Here is a 22,118-nt window from a genome sequence, read left to right on the forward strand (position 1 = left end):
CGCATGTGAAAATATCAATAGTAAAAATAGCACGGCAAAAACGTCGTGCAACCCCATAACAATGAGATGTCAATAAAAGGGCACTCCCGAGATACCGTTTCGTAGTCCCAAAAGTAAATGCTCAACAGGGGATCTCCCGAGGTACCGCCTTATAGTCCCAAAAGTAAATATGCAAGACTGGGGGGGATCTCCCGAGGTACCGCCTCGTAGTCCCAAAAGTAAATATGCAAGAAAAACAAGTACAATAGCAACAATAGCACTAATACAAGGGTACGACAAATAAATCAACTCAAGAACCTTCGATCGCAAGAAACGGTAAAACTAGTTCGCAAGGAATAGCCATAATAAAGAATAATAGGCGTAATAAGAACAACTCAACAGGGAAGAAAATAATATGTAACAATGATCCCACAATATACGGTTCAACAACAACAAAACTAACACGAGTCAAATAATTCCAAAATAAGGGCAAATCAACTAAGGCATAGGATATCCGAGCTTCTTTTAAGTTTGGAAAATTACGAAAGAGATGCAACAAATTCAAATAAAGGTAGGCGGCAGAAAGATAACCATAACCTCAATTAAGGGTGAACATTTATAAAAGGGATAACTACAACTTTAAATAAAGATAAGCAGTTAAGGGAAAGATAACATGGCAATAAAAGAGATAACAATTTCAGTTAAGGAACAGATGACTCAAATAAGCATCAAGGGCTGATCATGAAGCAATTAGTTCTAATTAAAACAGGTAGAGGTGAAACTAGTAATTTAGAAACGTAATCATAACGAAAACAACTGCATATTCAGTGAATACAATGACCTAAGAACCCTAAAAGGCCAATTTTCCACAGATAAATCTGAGCACGTACTCATCACCTCGCGTACATAGACTACAATTAGCATAGAAGACTCAAATCCTAAGGGCTGGTTCCCCCACACGAAGTTAGGTAAGATATTACCTCAAAGAAGACAGGGCGATACTCTAAAATGAACTTCTCGGGTGAAATCACCTCTGGGCGGCTCAAATCTAACCAAAATAACTTCAAAGCACAATAAAATTGATAAGAAACTATTCCGGATCATAAAGCATCAATCTTTATCAAAAATCTAAAAATCGACCCAAAAGTCGACCCCCAGGCCCGCACCTCGGAATCCGACAAATTTAACAAATCCCGAACACACATTCCGATACGAGTTCAACCATACTAAAATCATCAAATTCCGTTACCAATTCGTCCCTCAAATCATGATTTTTCATTTTGAAAAATTTCTTGAAAAACCACCATTTTCCTCAACTCAAAACACAAATTAAATAATATAAATAAAGATAAAATAATGGAATATTATTAAATTCTAGGTGAAGAACACTTACCGAATCGATTTGCTTGAAAAACCCACAAATAATCGCTCAAAATCGAGCTCTAGAATTCCAAAAATGGTAAAAATGGCAAACCCTCGGAATAGAGTACTATTTATTCTGCCCAGGTCTTAAAGCACCGCGAACGCGGAAGGGTGATCGCGTTCGCGAAGAAGAAAAATGTAGGCTTCCAGAAGACCCTTCGCGAACGCGAGCAAAAGGACGCGAACAAGAAGCACACGGGACAGGGACCTAAGCGAACGTGAAGAGGACACGGGAATGCGGAGAGGACACGCAAACGTGAAGAGTAAATGATCACCAGTTCTCGGGGCTTGGTTTCTACTACGCGAACACGGAAGGAAAGATGCGAACGCGAGTAAAGAAAAAGGTAGACCTTCTTGAACGTGAAAGCTTGAACGCAAATGCGAAGAACAAATATTCCCTCCTCCAAAATTACTCATTGCGAACGCGGAGGAGCAGACGCGAATGCGAAGGAGAAAACTAGATGACAGATACCAGTAGTCCCAAAATAGAAGGTAATGGCTCGTAGCCCATCCGAAACACACCCGAGGTCTCCGGGACCCCGTCCAAACATAACAAAAAGTTCCATAACCTAACATGGGCTCGCTCGAGGTCTCAAATCACATAAAACAACGCAGAAACTACGAATCAAATCATGAATCGAACTTATAAATCTCCAAATGTTCGAACTTCGAAAACTCGTGCCGAAACCAATCGAACCAACCCAAAATGATGTCAAATTTTGCAGGCAAGTCCCAAATAATATAACGGAGCTGTTCCAACTCTCGGAATCACATTCCAACCCTGATATCAAAAAGTCCACTTCCAGTCAAAAATCTCCAAAAATTCAACTTTTGCCATTTCAAGCCTAAATGAGCTACAGACCTCCAAAACACAATTCGGAAATGCCCCTAAGTCCAATATCACCTAACAGAGCTAACGGATCTGACGAAACTCCATTCCAGGGTCGTCTCCATACAGTTCCGACTACGATCAAAATCCTAAGCTTAAGCTTTCGTTTTAGGGACTAAGTGTCCCAAATCACTCTGAATTACTCGGTAATTGAATTCAACCACGCACCCAAGTCAATACACATAATACGAAGCTGCTCAGGGCCTTATGCCACTGAACGAGACTTAAATTCTCAAAACGATCGGCCGAGTCGTTACATCCATCCCCTCTTAAAGAAATGTTCGTCCTCGAACATGCTAAGAATCGCGTCGAAGTCCTCAAATCACTGAAAGCACATATCCAACATACACCCACGGGTGACCCCACGTCACCCCAATCCACATAGGCCTGACGACACCATCCCAACTGGAATTTATCCTTTCTATCAACACCGATAAGCCTTAGAGTCAAAATTCTCACCTTTCATTTATCTTCAAAAGACCCAATTCTAAATCCATAAGCGGTATCAATCTCAACTAGCTGTAACAACTCATGCCTACACCCACAAGGTACGACCACACAACATGACACACCACACATAGGCCCATAATAACATTGTTGATCCCAATAGCTGCCCGAAATCAAACCCAGCACCGACAATTAGCCTCATATCCGTTAGCAACCCGTTTCAAACCTCCATAACGCTGACAATTATAAAAGAAACACGAAGACCTCATAACTATACTCTCGAATCAACCAGTCACAACTGACACACCCCGCAAGCTAAAACTCAAGAAGCATAGAACGAAAATGACTGAATGTGTAAAGATAAATACACAAGGGAAATATCAAACAAGCCCGACAAGCACAACTTTCTATCAGTACCAAACTACGAATAAATTTAAAAAGTAAGAATCAAGGTATATGAACAAATCACAAGGATCTCATCCTGATATAGCTTCCATCGCAGCACGCAACTCGACTCAAATATATCAAATCACATGGAATCGCGAGGGTCTCACCCTCAACTCAGAATCACAAGTCGAATACACATCATACCAATTGAAATCTTCCACAAACTTAATTCTGTCAATAAAGTCACAACACTTACTGAACTCTCATCTCGGCAGAGTATCAAATCACAAATCGTAACCAAATTACTCAGGAATCACATCAAACCTGCCATAACAGACAACATGAATTCACTTCTAGTATCGTAACTTTCAATAATGAATTAAGACAACGATAGACACGGCTATCACTCATAAAATCTCCCAACAGGGGCAAACACATAAACATAATACTAGGTCATGAACTCACCCATAGGTGGGACAACAAATAGGGGAACTCTCCCCGATAAGCAGAACAGAATCAAAATACGAATGGTGCCCCTCTGTAATAAATCAAAAGCATACCTGTATGACATCATCTGGTGCAGTGGCCTCAAGCATACTATATAAAATACATCAACAGGTCGAGCCTTCCCCTCTTGGGCGCCCTCTACTCGCCTAAATACTCCGTTGTGACATACCTGTCCGGAGTCTAGGATAATCTCTCACCCTGTGGCTGGTATGTCCACACTCGAAGCAACCTCTCTGCTGACGTGGTTGTGGGAATTGTGCGGTACGGGTACTCTGAGACCCATGAGCACCTGAACCACTATGCAAAGCCTGAAGTGCAAACTGAACTGGCTGACCCACAAAACCTCTACCATGTCGTACCTTGCCTCCAAAATAAGGACCAGTAGATATCTCCGGTCTACGAGGCCTCCTCGGCTCCCTATCCTCTCTCCCCTGATCTCGCATGTACTCTCTCTCATGGCCCTGCCTGTCCTCTCTCTCTGATCCCACTTGCCCTCTACACGGTGAGCGATCCCTACCACCTGCTGAAACGAAACATCTGACTCTAACTCCCGAGCCATGCTGAACCGAATGTCATGCCTGAGCCCCTCAATGAATCTACGGATACGCTCTCTAACTGTAGCAACCAAAGTAGGTGTATGTATGGTCAAATCACTGAATCTAACGGCATACTCTGACACTGACATAGTGCCCTAGCGCAACTGCTCAAACTCCGCGCGCCTTGCATCTCGAAGGGACTGAGGTACAAACTCTCTCACGAACATATCTGAAAATTGAACCCATGTAAGTGAAGCTGACTCGGCCGGACTACCCAACTCATGTGCCCTCCACCACTGATAAGCCTCTCCCTTAAGTTGGAACATAGTAAACGCAACCCCACTCATCTCAACAATATCCATAGTGTGGAGAATGCGATGACACTCCTCCAGAAAACCCTGTGCACCCTCTGAAGCCAACCCACTGAATGAAAGAGGCTCATATATCTTGAACCTTGCAAGTCTAACCATGGGCTGAACTGGAACCACAGGCTGTGTCGCCATGACACCTGGAACCTTACCATCGTGGAATCGCTACTCTAGAGAGTGGGCGGCGGGAGTCTGGGTTCCTCTCCACGGTCTGTGAAATAGCTGGTGCAACCGGAATCACCCCCGCCTGAGCCAATGTACCAAACATGCTCAGGAATTGTGCTAAGGTCTCATGAAGTCCGGGGGTAACAACAGGCGCCTTCGGTACCTGCCCCCCAACTGGAACTACTGGCGGCTTCTCAACTGCTGTTCTGGTAGGTGCTTTAGCTGCAACACGTGCTCCTTTTCGGCCTCTGCCTCTGCCCCTAGCGACATGTGCTCTGGGGGCAACGTCTTAAGTAACTACAGCTCGTGTCCTCACCATATGTGAGAGAATGAAATGATAAAAGTTCAAACTTCTAGATCAATGAACTCGCACGATAGGAATGAAAGATGTGAAATTGTCCTAATAGTCCTGTAGCCTCTCGACGATAAGTACAGATGTCTCCGTACTGATTTGAAAGACTCTACTAAACTCGCTTATGACTCATAACACCTATGAACCTAGAGTTCTGATACCAACTTGTCACAACCCAATTTTTCCTCCGTTTGGGTATCGTAATGGCACCTAGTCTTAGGGACTAGGTAAGCCAAACATTAATTGAAACAACAACATTATTTAAATAAAATATAACTATTTGTAATAAAAATCTCTTAAATTTTACAATTCCCAAAAACGGTAGTACAAGTCATAAGCTCTACAGAGTGTTTGCTAGAAAACTTCTAAATAAAAATGTCCAGAAATTGGAATAAACAGTGCAAAATGAAAACTTGAAGGTGACTCCAAAGCCTGCGAGCGCAGCAGCAGGTCTACCTTGAGTCTCCACAGCAACGATCCGCACAGCTACTAACGAACAAATACCTGGATCTGCACAAAAATATGCAGAAGTGTAGAATGAGCGCACCACAGCGGTGCCCAGTAAGTATCAAGACTAACCTCGGTGGAGTAGTGACGAGGAACAGTCAAGACAAAAACTGGTCTAATAAACTAACAAGTATAAGTATAGGAACATCAAAAATATGATATCTACATAAAGACTATACAATATGACTAACAATACAGTAATTGCAATAATAAAGGAAACCACAAGTATCAGCGGAATACCATAAAAATGACACAGAAAAGTGAACGGAACACAACCTAAATCCGAAATCACAAATACAACAAGGACAAGTAATAAGTCAGCAACTACAACCGCTTTTACATTAGGTTTTTAGTCATCAAACTCCATGAGGTACCGAACCTCGGACAAATCACAAGTCACGGGTCTCAATAACTGAACCCTAACACTTAGTATCCTGTGCCCTCCTAACACCGCATAACCGCACTGACGAGTCACATGCCAATAGAGTCATTCTCACATAGAAGGCAAGTAAACAAGGGTGAGCATCCATGCTCAACAATATCAAGAAAACCTCTTATCCGATAAGAGTGCTCAACTACGTGTAGGCTTGTGCAAGTGTCCTAACATAGTCCATACCAGCAAATAAGCATAAGGAAAAAGAACGGATAACACGTAGAATATTTTCTCACAACTTTCACAAGATAAAGCTCACACAGGTAATCGTACTACTACACAAGCATCAACAACAAGAATGCCCCCGGGCCATCACAAATCAATCCCTGACACAACCCACCTTGTCTCACCACGTGTGCAATATTAAAGTAAATGCCTGCCTTGTCTCGCCACACGTGCATAATGATGTTCCCACCTTGTCTCGCCACATGTGCAACCCACATATATATATCCCAACTTTTCACACCGTATGTGCAAATATCAATAGTAATAATAGCACGGCAAAAACATTGTGCAACCCCATAACAAAGAGATGTCAATAAAAGGGCACTCCCGACATACCGTCTCGTAGTCCCAAAAGTAAATGCTCAACAGGGGGTCTCCCGAGGTACCGCCTCATAGTCCCAAAATTAAATATGCAAGAACAACAAGTACAACAGCAACAATAACACTAATACAAGGGTACGACAAATAAATCAACTCAAGAACCTTTGATCACAAGAAACGGTAAAACTAGTTCGCAAGGAATAGCCATAATAAAGAATACTAGGCGTAATAAGAACAACTCAACAGGGAAGAAAATAATATGTAACAATTATCCCACAATATACGGTTCAACAACAAAAAACCTAACACGAGTCAAATAATTCCAAATAAGGGCAAATCAACTAAGGCATAGGATATCTGAACTTCTTTTAAGTTTGGAAAATTACGAAAGAGATGCAACAAATTTAAATAAAGGTAGGCGACACAAAGATAACCATAACCTCAATTAAGGGTGAACATTTACAAAAGGGATAACTACAACTTCAAATAAAGATAAACAGTTAGAGGAAAGATAACATGGCAATAGAAGAGATAACAATTTCAGTTAAGGCATAGATGACTCAAATAAGCATCAAGGGCAGATCATGAAGCAATTAATTCTAATTAAAACAGGTAAAGGTGAAGCTAGTAATTTAGAAACGCAATCATACGAAAACAACTGCATATTCAGTTAATAAAATGACCTAAGAACCCTAAAAGGCCAACTTTCCACAAATAAATCCGAGCATGTACTCGTCACCTCGCGTAGACGGACTACAATTAGCATAGAAGACTCAAATCCTAAGGGGTAGTTCCCTCCACACCAAGTTAGGCAAGATACTTACCTCCAAAAAGACAGACTGATACTCCAAAATGAACTTCTCGGGTGAAATGACCTGCGGGCGGCTCAAATCTAACCAAAATAACTTCAAAGCACATTAAAACTCATAAGAAACTATTTCGGATCATAAAGCATCAATCATTATCAAAAATCTAAAAATCGACCCAAAAGTCGACCCCCGGGCGCACACCTCGGAACCCGACAAATTTCACAAAACCCGAACACTCATTCCAATACGAGTTCAACCATACTAAAATCTTCAAATTCTGATACCAATTCATCCTTCAAATCATGATTTTTTATTTTGAAAATTTTCTTCAAAAACCACCATTTTCCTCAACTCAAAACACAAATTAAATGATAAAAATAAAGATAAAATCATGGAATATATTAAATTCTAGGTGAATAACACTTACCCAATCGATTTACTTGAAAAACCCCATAAAAAATTGCTCAAAACCGAGCTCTAGATCTCCAAAAATGGTGAAAATGGCAAACCCTCGGAATAGAGTACTATTTATTTTGCCCAGGTCTTAAAGCATCGCGAACGCAGAAGGGTGATCGCGTTCACGAAGAAGAAAAATGATGGCTACCAGAATACCCTTCGTGAACGCGAGCAAAGGGACGCGAACGCGAAGCACAAGGGACATGGACCTACGCGAACGAGAAGTGGACACGCGAACGCGAAGAGTAAATGATCACCAGCGCTCGGGGCCTGGTTTCTACTACACGAATGCGAAAGGAAAGATGCGAACGCGAGGAAGGAAAAAGGCAGACCTTCGCGAACGTGAACACAACGAAAAAATATTCCCTCCTCCAAAATTATTCATCGCGAACGCGGAGGAACAGACGCGAACGCAAAGGAGAAAACCAGATGACAGATATCAACAGTCCAAAATTAGAAGGAAATGGCCCGTAGCCCATCCGAAACACACCCGAGGCCCCCGGGACCACGTCCAAACATACCAACAAGTTCCATAACCTAACACGGACTCGCTCGAGGTCTCAAATCACACCAAACAATACCGAAACTATGAATCGCACCACAAATCGAACTTATAAATTTCCAAATCTTTCAACTTCACAAACTTGTGCCGAAACCAGTCTAACCTACCCGGAATGACGTCAAATTTTGCAGGCAAGTCCCAAATAACATAATAGAGTTGTTCCAACTCTCAGAATCACATTCCAACCAGGATATCAAAAAGTCCACTTTCGGTCAAAAATCTATTTTTTTTTAGCTCTCACCATTTCAATCCTAAATAAGCTACAGACCTCCAAAACACAATCCGGACATGCCCATGAGTCTAAAATTACCCAATGGAGCTAACGAAATTGATGAAACTCCATTCCGGAGTCTTCTCCATACAGTTCCGACTACGGTCAAAATCCTAGGACTTAAACTTCCGTTTTAGGGACTAAGTGTCCCAAATCACTCCGAATCACCCAATAATTGAATTTTACCACGCACGCAAGTCAATACACATAATATGATGCTGCTCAGTGCCTTATGCCGCCGAACGAGACCTAAATTCTCAAAATGACTAGCTGGGTCATTTTAGGTACAATGGAGAGGTCAGACGGTATAAGCATCTACCTGAGAGTCCGAATCGTACATGAGTAGTAAATATCCACACCTTTTCACCAGCTCAGTTACTTTTTCTAATTCCGTTCGAGGACGAACGTTTGTTTTAAAGGTGGAGAATGTGCTGACCCAACAGGGCATCTTTAAATTTAATAATTAATTTTGTGTTCTAAGACCTCAAAAAGTGCTATTCATCATTCCTCGACTTGCGTGCATTGTATGTATAATATTTCTAAAAGTTTTTATATAAAAAATTGATTAAAATGTGAAATAGAGCCTTAAAACTCAACTGAGTTGACTTTGGTCAGCAGTTTGAGAAAATGGACTCGGATCAAGTTTTTGACAGTTCCAGTAGGTCAGTATCATGATTTGGAACTTGGGTGTATGCCCGAAATTTAATTTAGAGGTCCCTAGCTTGAATTATTGCCAGTTAGCGAAAACTAGAAGCCTAAAGGCTTAAAGATTTTAAAGTTTGACCACAAATTGACTTTTATTGATATCGGGATCAGATTTAAGTTCTGAAAATTTTCATAGGTCCGTTAAGTCATTTATGACTTGTCTGTCAAATTTGGTGAGAAACAAAGTTGATTTGACATGATTCGGACGTTCGGTTGTGAAAATAGAAGTTTTAGAGTTTTCTTGAAAGTTTTATTTGATTTGGCGCCCGATTCGTATTTCTAGGCGTTATTTTGGTGTTTTGTTCATGCGAGTGAGTTCGTATAAGGTTTTTGGAATTTTTTGCATATTTGGTTTGGAGCCCTGAGGGCTCGGGTGAGTTTTGGATAGCCTACGAACATTAATTCTTTGAAAAATCTGTTTTTAGGATCTCTGTTGGTTTCTGGTGTCATGTGCTTCGCGAACGCGAAGATGAATTTGGGACAGGGGAATTAATTATGAATTAAATCATGAATTAATTATTATATTAATTGTTTCTCTCCTGTTCTTTGCTCAATATCATGCCTTGAATCCGTGCTATAATTGCTACATGCTTATTTGATTTATGTGACTTAATTGCCACTTGACGTTTAGCATATTAATTATTAAAATTCCTATTACATCCTTAATTTCTACAATTAATTGCTACTTGTCATCACTTATTTCTAATAAATAATAATTATTGTATGCTTGTTGTCTTATAATTTCATATTAACTGTTGCATTTATTGGAGTAATTTCTTTTATAAGCATTGGTAAATGAAAGTGAATATATTGGAGGAACGGGTTGTACGCTGCAATAGAATTGATTGAAATGAATATATTGGAGGAGCGGGTTGCACGCCGCAACAAAATTGATTGTAATGAATATATTGGAGGAGCGGGTTACACGCCGCAATAGAATTGATTGAAAAGATATATTGGGATCAGGTTCCATGCCGCAATAGAATTGAATATGAATATATTGTGGGATCAGGTTGCACGCCGCAACAGAATTAAATATGAATATATTGTGGGATCGGGTTGCACGCCGCAACGAAAATTGATTGAAATAATAATTTGTTATGACTGATGAGTTGGCTTCAACTGTTAAAATGATGTATACAAGAGTTGGCTTCAACGTGAGTTGGCTTCACGACTGTCAGTTGATGTGTGTGTGTGTATGTGTATATATATATATATATATACGGGATATAACTTCCTTGGGCTGGATTGGTCATATACAGTACTGAGTGGCTGGGTAATCTGTGATCTATTTTACTTGTACGGAGTTTAACTGTTGAACTTGAAAGCATGCCTACATTTCTGTACTGTTATTTCTATACTGGACTGTACCTATTGAGCTCATCACTACTTACAGTCCAAAGGTTAGCCTTGTTACTTATTGAGTTGGTTGTACTCATACTACACTCTGCACCTCGTGTGCAAATTCAGATGCTTCCGGACATGGCGACTGTTAGATTTTAGAGCGTTATCAGTTGGAGACTATCAAGGTAGCTGCCTGGCGTCCGCTGACCTTGACTCTCTTCCTTTCAGTTATTGCACTATTCTATATTTTCGGACAATACTTTTATCAGTCAGACTTTGTTATTATTTAGATGCTCATGTACTCAGTGACACCGGGTTTTCGGAGTATTTTTTATCATTATTTGCGAGATTTTTATATTGAATGTAAATATTATGTTTTCAAACTTAAAAGAAAGTGTGATTTATTGAGGTTGTAGGCTTGCCTAAATTTGAGATAGGCGCCATCACGACAAGCAGATTTTGGGTCGTGAAAAAAACCTAGCATGCGTAATTGAATTTTTGAAAATAACATGCTTAATTATTAAAAGCTTGATTATAAACGTCTAAGTTCAATTTCCATTTTAGTTATCCGATGTGTGTCTTTTGTGTCATCATATAATGATCATTAGTTATAGTTCATGTTACTAGGAATTCAAAGAGTTCAAACAATAGCTATATAAGTGATCAGTCGAGTGTGTTGTCGTAAGGGTGGAGTTATTTATAATAGTATCAGTACGTTTTATATTTTTCCTGCTATTCCATCCTTTTGTGCCTTATAAGTTTTCTATTTTTAAATGGCGTTACTCATTTCTTTAACTTACCATAAAGTGGTAGAGTGCCCTAGTTTAAATTCCAACAAGAATCAACCATACGGAGACATGGTGTTGTCAGGACCCAAAATCCACCTAGTCGTGATGACATCTAACCCAACCCATCCGGTAAGCCAATTAATAACTATCCAATTTAGATGAGATTTATCAAGAAAAGAAATGATAATAAAACTACTTTTATACAAGAATCCCAAGGACTGATAGTACAAATCATGAGCTTCTAAGATTAAAATTTACAAAGCTGGTATGAAATAAATACATCATCTGTTCAAAATGTACATAAACTGAATTTTTATAAATTTAAGGCTACCATGAACAAGATGTAGCTACAACCGGAACGCAGGTACGTCTTCAAATCCCGCTCCCGTCGATCACAACAACATCAACATCCTATATCTGCACGCAAGGTGAAGAAGTGTAGTATGAGTACAACCGACCCCATGTAGTCAATAAGTAACAAACCTAACATTAGGTTGAAAGTAGTGACGAGCTGGAACACATGTCAAAGTCCAACACCAATAGCCAACAACTGCTCATAACAATATAATAAAAGTGGTACAAGAAATAACTCAAAAATAAGATGTTCAGCTCGTTTACAATTCCAGAAAATAGACATGCTTTTCAAGTATAACAGTAAAAGCCAAAATCTATTACCGAAAACACCAAAATATGAGTAAGTTTGTAAAATCGTGATTTTCCTTTCCAAAACTTTTCAACAGGTAAATGTTTCATTATCAAATGGCATGAGGAAAAGTACATCTCTATGCCTACATGTCAATGTGTATGAGAAGTCATGAACGACGTGATACCGTACAACATGAGGAAAAATGCATCTCTATGCTTGTATGTCAAGTATGCATGTCAATGCAGTACAACATAGTGAACAACCATATGCATACTCTCAAAGTATCAATCCATTTAGTCCTCCCAATCACTCTGCACTCGCACTCGCACTCAATAGGTACATGCGCTCACTGGGGGTGTGTGCAGACTCCGGAGTGGCTCCTTCAGCCCAAGCGCTATAATCCGCACGGACAACTAACGTTGCATGGACAACTCACGTGCTATAGTATCAATATCTGGATCAGCACGGATAACTCACGTGCTATAGTATCAATATTTGGATCCGCATGGACAAATCCCATGCTGCACGGACAACTAACGTGCTATAGTATCAATAACCTCACAATCAGGCCCTCGCCCTCACTCAGTCATCAATCTCTCCAGTCTCTCGGGTTCACTATGTCATGAAACTAGCCCAAAATGATGATGATGTGATATGCAATGAATGTATATGACTGAGTATAAAATTATAATTTAAAAGTATAATTCGACAACATAAATGATCTCAGTGGGTCTTAATAATACCAGTATTTATCTAAGCATGATTTCGAACACGAGTTACAACTCAGTTTCTCTAACACGAGTTACAACTCAATACAAGTTAATTGACTACACAACTCTACAGAATCGACTGAGACTCAATTTCTACGGTGCACGCCCACACGCTCGTCACCTAGCATGTGCGTCACCTCCAAACAATTCACATAACACGTAATTCGGGTTTTAATACCTTCAACACCAAGTTTAGAAGAGTTACTTACCTCGAACAAGACAAATCCAATACTGAGCAAGCCCAATGATGCTCTGCGAATTCCATCTCGCTCATACCGACCTCCGAACGGCTCGAAACTAGCCAAAGCAACTCAAATACATCAAGTAAAGCCCAAGGAAATAATTCCAATAATAAAGGTCGAATCTTAATTAAAAAAACCAAAAATTGACCCAAAAGCCCAACTCGGGCCAGCGCCTCGGAACATGATGAAACTCACAAAATCCGACAAACCATTAAATTATGAGTCCAACCATACTAGTTTCACTCAAATACGACTCCGAATCGGCATTCAAAACTCAAAAACTCACTCTATGAAACTTTAGGCTAAAATCCCCAATTTTCTCTTTAAAGCCCCTAATCCAATTACCAAAAATGAAGATGAAATCACGAAATATAATCAATACCGAGTGTAGAACACTTACCCCAATCCTTGTGATTAAATTTTCCTCCAAAATCGCCTCAATCTGAGTCCCACATCTCAAAATATGAACAAAATGACCAAACCCTCAATATATAGCTTCTGCCCAGCATTTCCGCATATGCGGTCACATTGTCGCATCTGCGACCTCCGCTGCTGGGGACAATTTTTGCTTTTGTGAATCCCTCTGAAGACCATACTTCCACACTTGTAGAGCTTTCCTCGTTTCTGTGCACACGCAGGTGCAACAAACAAATTCCACTTGTGCGCCACACGCCGCTTCTGCGGCTAGTCTTATGCTTTTGCGGACGCGCAGATGCGCCCTTACTTTTGCTTCTGCGATATTCCTCATCAGCTCGCACCTCGCTTCTACGACTCCTCTGTCACTTCTACGACCATCGCACCTGCACAACCCAGCCGCATGTACGATAACACAAGTTCTGCCACCAGCATCTTTAGCCAAAAATGATCCAAACAAATCCGAACCTCGTCCGAAACTCACTCGAGCCCCTCCGGACCACGTCCGAACATACCAACAAGTCCCATAACATAATACGGACCTACTCGAGGCCTCAAATCACGAATGACAACATCAAAACAATGAATCACACCTCAAATCGAACTTAATGAACTTTTCACCTTCCTAAACGAGTGCCGCAACATATCAAATCAACCCAGAATGAACCCAAATTTTGCACACAAGTCCCAAATGACATAATGAAGCTATTCTAATGCGTGGAACAACAAATCCGAATCCGATATCCTAAAAGTCAACTCTCGGTCAAACTTATGAACTTTCCAAGCCTTCAAATTCCAACTTTCGCCAATTAGCGCCAAATCCTTCTACGGACATCCAAATGTAAATCCAGGCATACGCCCAAGTCCAAAATCACCATTCGGACCTAATGGAACCATAAAAACTCCATTCTGGGGTCAAATTAACAAAAGTCAAACTTGGTCAAATCTTCCATATTAAAGCTTAAATCATGAAATTCATTCTTCCAAATTGATTCCGCATAACCTGAAAACCAAAACCGACGATTCGCATAAGTCATAGTACATCATACGGAGCTACTCATGCCCTCAAACTTAAATCTTGTAATTTGCTTTAAATCTAAGACCTTGTTATATTTTCCATTGAAACAAGGCCGTTTTATGTCTAACTCTCCTCCATGTGCCCCCCCATCCCACACACACAAAAAAAAGAGAGTTCTAACCCTGTACTTGGGGCTAGCGCACAATATATAAATTTCTATCTGATATATAGAGGGTCGTTTCTTCAAATTTAATGTTGCTTTTTAATTTGACAGGAGTATAAATCTTACATTGTGTTTACCCTTAAAATTAGATAACAATTAAACTTATAATGTGGTTCTCAGGACACGTGATTTCACTTAATACCAATTGATAAATATGAAGATTAATAACAGAATTAAACTATAAAGTAAAGAAAATCAATGTTAGTATGGAACTCGATCGCTGCAGGCCTCGATCTCGACAGATACCTCAAATTCCGAACTTGGTACGTTGTACTCGTACCTTGGTCTGATCAACTACGTGGCCAACCTTCGATGCAGCTCCTTGGTCCCGGTCAGATAGAAATATTGGATGGTCTCGGTTTTAACCGTATACAGATAGTCCCCTCATATTTTGGAGTGTAATGACAAGAAATGAATTGAGCCTTCGATTTTTACCTCGACCTGCCATGACATCACTGTCGTGATGTAAGCGACGAAAGTGACCAAAATGTCCCGTTCGGTACAGTTCCCCAAGTCATTAATGAGTGTCAGTTGGTGGTCGGTCACTAGTACCTTTGAACCGTCACCGTGAATCTAATAAATAGACCCCTTCCTTCTAATCTCCAAAGCTTTTACATCTCTTAAGTTCTTCCCTTTTACAAATCATCAGGTTTTGTTGTTAATCCTTTCTTAAACGCCAAGTCCTATTATCTTCCTCTCCTTTAAACTTACACAAAAATGGCAAAAACATAGAAAATGGTACCACAAAAAGAAGCTGCTTCATCTTCTCAACCTGCCGGTGGGAAAACACCGGTGGAACCCCGTCTTGAGGAATGCATTCCTGGGGGGTGCGCGCTAAACTCTTATTTCAAGATCGATAAAGCCTTGTCGATTCCTGGTCGATCCGAGCCAGTGTCGAGGTATATATGCTCGATAACTGAGGGATAACTTAGGCATGAAAAGAAAGACTACAACTGGGAGGGCAAAGATATGGTGATCCCGACCCCTGAAGAAGACATCACCACCCATATGGAAGGGTTTCTAAGTGTTTACACTTACCCTTTCACATTGGGCCCCCTCGACCCCGTCATCGTTGATTTTTGTCGTCAATATCGAATAACCCTAGGCCCAATCCATCCTTTCTTTTGGCGAATTGTTATTCTGCTCCGATTCTTCATGAGCAAAATTGAAGGGCTCCCTTCCACCCTCAATCACCTTATCAGATTGTATATCCCCCGCCTCTATCGAGGCGGGTTAATAAAACTCCAACGTCGGGCTACCAAAGTGTTGTTCTCGATCATAAACAAGGACAAAGATCGAGGCTGGATGGTCCGGTTCGTTCAAGTGAGGACTTTCGACCTAATCCCAGCCGAGAAGATGCCATTTCCTTAGAAATGGAACATGAATCGTAAGTACCGTCTCACTGTTAGCTTCCATGTATTATTTGTTCCTTTGTCTTTTCTCATTGATATCTTTTTCCATGATGTAGCGGTCTCTTGGATGCCTCATGTGATTCCCGACCTCGAGAGCTGGGTTCGAAACCCGGCCTCGACCTCTACATACACGGAGAGCTCATGGCACATTTTGTCAAAGGGCCGATGGGAGGCCAAGACTCATGGTAAGCCCACTTTTTGTGTATTTGAAGATTCGATTAAGATGCTCATCTTGTATTTATTCAATTTTCTCGTGTACAGGCTTGAGCAAGGATGCGGTCATGAGGCCTCTATCTTGTAAGGAAAAAAAACATCAACCTTCGAGGATTCAGAACCTAAGAAGAAGGTGGCTCGTAGGACGAAAAAGAACATCATCCTTTTGACAAAAGACTTTGTTCGGCATCTAAGGCAGGAATACGAAGAAGAGGAAGAAGACGACTTCGGGTTGGTGGCCCGAGTGGGAATGAGCACCGAGGACCCAAAGGCCACTGAATCGGTGAAGGCTGTAGAGACTCTATCTCGAGATGAGGGGATCTCGGGAAGAGACTCGGGCGAAGTCCCCAAGTCATCGAGGATTGAAGATGCCTCCCACCATAATGAGCCAATGGTGGGTACGGCTGTAGGGGCTGGTCTCGAGGCCCCTCGAGATGGAGAGAAACCCTCAAATGATCCACTTGGGGTAATAGAAATTGGAGGCTCCCCGCTGCTCCCCTCAATTTCTGAGGAGATGATTCGAGAGGCTCGGGCCTTGAAGACCCCCTCTATCGAAGGAGCCCACGGAAGGGAGGACCCCTTCCATGATTACTTTACCGGGGTCGAAGATGATACCGGCTTGAGCGACTTGGAGGTCTCTAGGAAGGACTCAGGCGAGGCATCGAGCCTTTTCAACAAAGCGCAGAAAACTCTGAATCGGGTAAGCCTTAAGTCCTTTTGTTGGTATTACCCTTGTGTTCATTTTTCTTTTCCTGTCTAACTTATTTTCTTCTTTCTGCGTAGGCCTCAACGCTTCTTCGAGAAGCATTTTCTCGGTCTCGAGCTGAACTGAGTCGGTACGAGGCCGACATTCAAAGGCTTACCAAGGAGAGGAATGCCCTCAACCTTCTCGGTAGGCAAAAAGAAGAAAAGATCAAGGACCTCCAAGCCGAGTTGGCCACGACTCACAGAGATCAGACCGACCTGATCGAGCAGGCAATAAAAATCTTAAAAGCTCATGGGCTCGATTCAGGAATTGTGGCTAACATTTCAATCTCACATCTACAACAGAAGGTCGAGAGGATCGAGCGATTCTGCGAGGAGGTCAACATGATGAAGGTGGAGACCTTGGTGTGGAAATAAAGTATGGACCACTTTGCTGCTGAAAAAAAGGCTGCTCGAGCCCAATTGTCGTCAGTCAAAATTCAGCTTCGAGGCATGAAGGAGAAGAGCTCAGCTCAGGCAAAGAAAATAGAGGAGCTCGAGGCTCGGTTGGCTTCCGAACTTGCAAAGGCCAAATCTGAAGCCGCAAAGGCAAAGGCCGAGGCAGAGGTGATCGTGGCTATTACCGAGTCAATGCTGAAGCCGATCAAGTCCAAGCAAGAGAGGCAGCCGAGACCGCTCAAACTCAAGCACATTGGATTGTTGAACTAGCCAAATGCGAATCTTGTAGGGAAACCCTCGAGGAGATCCATGCTCGAGGTTTCAATCTTACCGACGGGATAATAAAGGCTAGAAAGCATGAAGCTGATGCTGGAGCGCTGGCCTCTTCCGATGATGATGATGATGATGGCAGCAAGAGTGGGTCCGAGAATGGGGAGGACCTCGATGGAGAAAAAGCTGCCCCTGAGGAAAATTAGGAATCTTGGACTTTTTCTTTTTTGATTTTTTGTGCGGGACCCTGATCGGTCCTTGTAAATATCTTCGTCTATATATAAAAGATCTTTTTTTCTTTTTGACTTGTCTTTATTCTATTTCCTGCCTCGTCAAAATTCTATTTCCTTCATGCCTTCATGTCTTATGGAGATTTTACTCATAAGTTTGGGACTTTAGGAAACTAGACCGAAGTCGGACTAGTGTAGTCTTAATCGAATGAGTACTTGATCAAACTTGGAGTAGGGTGACCCTTAGGTTTTAATTGAGTGAGGATGATTTCTCAAACTCAGAAATAAAATGGCCCTTTAGGCTCTTGATTAGGCCGATACGGCCATAGTAAAAAGAATGGCTTTCTCCCACTTTTCGGTTTGAAAAGTTTATTGTTTAATCATATAAAATCTGTTGTACCTTAGCATGAAATAAGGGATTTACTCGAGAGTTCAAACGATTCCGTACCCATTTAGGGTTTTCAAGGGTAGATATTATCGAGACCCTTTGTTTCATAATGCCTTAGCATAAAATAAAGAATTTGTTCGAGAGTTCGAACGACTTTGTACCTATTAGGGTTTTTGAGGGTCGATATTATCGAGACCCTTAGTAATTTAGCTGAGGATAGCCTTTTTAACCGATTTATGAAAATATCTGAAGGTCTATTTTATAACGAAAATCGGACGTCTCCGAACCGTGTTAATTTGGCCGTAGCCTTTAGCTTAGGATTTGCCTTTTGGGCTTGTTCCTCTATTATACTTCGAACTTGTTCACAATATCAGTCCCCGAGTGGGGTAGCCATGGCCTATATAATTGAGGGTTACCTTTTTAAGGTCCTACGATCTTGAGGTTTTAGTAATTCGATCATGTCGATTTTTTAGATGGATGCCCTGAGTACGAGGTCAATTGTTCGAACTTTAGTTGTGACAGCCAACCACGAGACCCAGATTTTCTGTCTCGACCGGAAGAATTCTCAAAAAGATATTTCCCAGCAAAACTGAAGTCAAAGCAAAATCTAATCAGCCACATCTTCATGCTTTCAAATGTATTAGGAACAAGTTCATTAAAGCCAACGGATCATCCACCGGAGTTATTCAACCTCATGGATCCCTTTGATCCGTCAATTATAATGAAAAATGAACTTATTATGAGCTCCAAGTTTTTCGGCAACATGGAGGATTCATTCTCAAGCCTTATGGGGTCAATCCAGAATACCCGTTTTGCCATATATTCATAGCACAAGTCAAAGATTTTCCACAAGAACTATTATGGTTTTTCTGGTACCTACGCCATCAGTACTACATTTTCATGGAATTCAAGTGCAACGTCTTCAAAGATTATGAAAACATTGTACCAGCTCTTAAAGTATTTTTAATATGGTTCAAGCCTAGAAGATATTGGATAAAATGTTTCAACGATTCCTACGAAGCAAAGGTATTCATGTTTCATAGGCCAGTGAAGATTATTAATGGAAAAGTTCAGGCACAAGCAGAGGCGTCATTCTGGTGAAAATTTCCCGTGTCCATTTTATCAATGGAAGAAGAATATAGTGAAGCACAAAGAATTATCTTCCAGCAAAACAGGTGGAAATTTCCTGGTCTTTTTCGTGTGAAATATACGCCTCTTGGACCTTGATTTTTTATTTCGAATTCTAGGCCATCTAAACCTCCTGAAATCTTTTCGCCGCCTAGATATGTGGCAGGAACATCTTGATCCAGTGATCAGATCGGATCTGCGGCATGCTTTGTAATGTCGGTTGTAGTCAGGATTCCATTTGACGCTGTGTTAAAATCCTTAAAGTGCGACACCCATTGATCTTCAGGGAGAACAGCAGGATTCATGAGTGAACAAGAAGCTCGAGTATCAATGAAAGCAATAACTCGAGTTGGTTTATCCCATTTGGATGAATAAACCTTGAGTTCTACTTGAGGGATGACTAAGAGAGCGTTGATCTCCTCTCGGGCTTCGGCCACAGGTTCGGAAATTTGGTAGTGGTCATCGCCTTGATCGTCATATATATCAAGAGAGAATAAAGTTTCTTCAGTGGGTTCATCATCCACAGAGAATATGGATTCAAGGTCCTCTTCTTTTCCGAGACGTATGCCAGTGTAATCTTCAATCTCTTCAAGGAGTTTGACAGATCTTCTTGATTGCGGAAAATTTCTCGCGAAATGTCCAATCTTGTGGAAAATAAAGCATCTTTTTTTCTTTTGAAAATCTTTTTGAGAATTCTTCCGGTCGGGACAGAAAATCTGCGAGAATATTATTCTTTCCTTTCAGGTGCTTGACTTGAAACTTATATGGAGAGAACCATTGGGCTCATCTGAGAATTTGAGGATTAGGAATAATCTTTGCATTTATTGGATCATCTTTGGGAAGGCCTTCATATCCATTTCTATCAGAAATTCTGTGTGAATTAGGAATAAATTGAATTTCTTGATTCCGTTTTTTACTGCAATAATTTCCTTGAAGGTGGAGTAATAATGTTGCTCGGCATCTTTGAACTTTTAGCTGGCATATCCGCATATTTTCCTCTGGCCATCTTTTTCTTCAAATAGAATAGCACTCCAATATTTGTTGCTGGCATCAGTTTGCCGTATTTTCTTACCTTCTGAAGGGATGTAGAGGGACTTGACATTTTTAGATATCTCCTTTATTTCCCTGACTGCTTCATCTTGTTTTTTTTCCAATGATGGAGCATTTTTCTTTAGCATCCCTGTGAGCGGAGAAATGTACGTAGTGATATTTGGGATGAAATCTCTTACATAATTTACTAAACCCAAGAATTATTGGATTTGTTTTGTTGTGAGGCTGGTATCTGGAAATTTGAGTAGTTCTTGACATATATGTGGTCCTGGACTATATGCACCTTGGACAAAATGAATTCCAAGAAAATCAATCTCTTTTTGGGGAAGAACCATCTTTTTTGTTGAAAGCATGATTCCATAGTGTGTTATCAGTGCTTCAAACTGACGAAGCAAGTTGACATGTTCCTCCAATGTGTCACTAAATAATAGGATGTCATCAATGTAAACTAAAGAGGTATGGAGGATGGGTTGGAATACTTTTATCATGGCTTTTTGGAACAAGGAGGGTGCAGTTTTTAATTAGAAGGGCATGACTTTCCATTGGAAGTGATGATTAGGGATGCAAAATCCCGTTTTGGGTCTTTCTTCAGGGTGGATTCCCAATTGCCAAAATCCAGATTCTAAATCAAACTTGGAAAAATATTTGTCCTTGGCTAGGTGGGAGAAAAGAGTGAGTTTATTTTGGATGGGGAATTTATCATCTTGGAGGAAATGGTTAAGTGGCTGGTAGTTAATGACTAACCTGAGTTTTCCTCTTGTCCGCTCATCTCCTTTGTTGACATAAAATGCTTTGCATGCCCATTGTGAATCTGATGGCTCTATTAGATCAAATTCCAAAAGTTCTTTGCATTCTTTATTTGCAAAATCCAGTCATTCAGGCATGAATCCAGATTATCTTCATCTTGCAAATAAAGAATGCAAAGAACTTTTGGAATTTGATCTAATAGAGCCATCAGATTCAGAATGGGCATGCGAAGCATTTTATGTCAACAAAAGGCTGAGTAAGGATTTATAAGGGGTAGTTCAGTGGAAGATACTTTTTGTTCGTCGGGTAGGATATCTACTTCATAGAGGTAATCATATTTTTGGGATAAGGCTTTATATATAGTAGGAGACATATTCATTTTTGCAAGGGAAGAGGATGATGGAAATAACTCAGACATATTTAGTAAATTGTTCCTCCCTCCGAAAGGAAGGGCTGGCTCTGATACCAGCATAGAGAACAGAGCAAGAGACTCCAAGAAATCAAATTGTATCATAAATACGAAAGTTTCCCTACAATAAGTGCTGGCTATTGCCAAGCTACACTAACAGTTAGTTTTCTAAGGATTCTTGAGAACCGCGAAGTTAGTTCTGATAGGATGATATACTTTTCTCGTTCAACCAAATTTTTGGTCACCATCCAAATATAGAAGTCTTGAATCCTTTGAGGCCATTTTGAAATCTTAACGTCATCTAAGGTGAAAGTGTGGAAGCCAGTTCCAACTGGTTTTGAC

This window comes from Nicotiana tomentosiformis, chromosome 1 (assembly GCF_000390325.3).
Source record: "Nicotiana tomentosiformis chromosome 1, ASM39032v3, whole genome shotgun sequence".
NCBI lineage: Eukaryota > Viridiplantae > Streptophyta > Magnoliopsida > Solanales > Solanaceae > Nicotiana > Nicotiana tomentosiformis.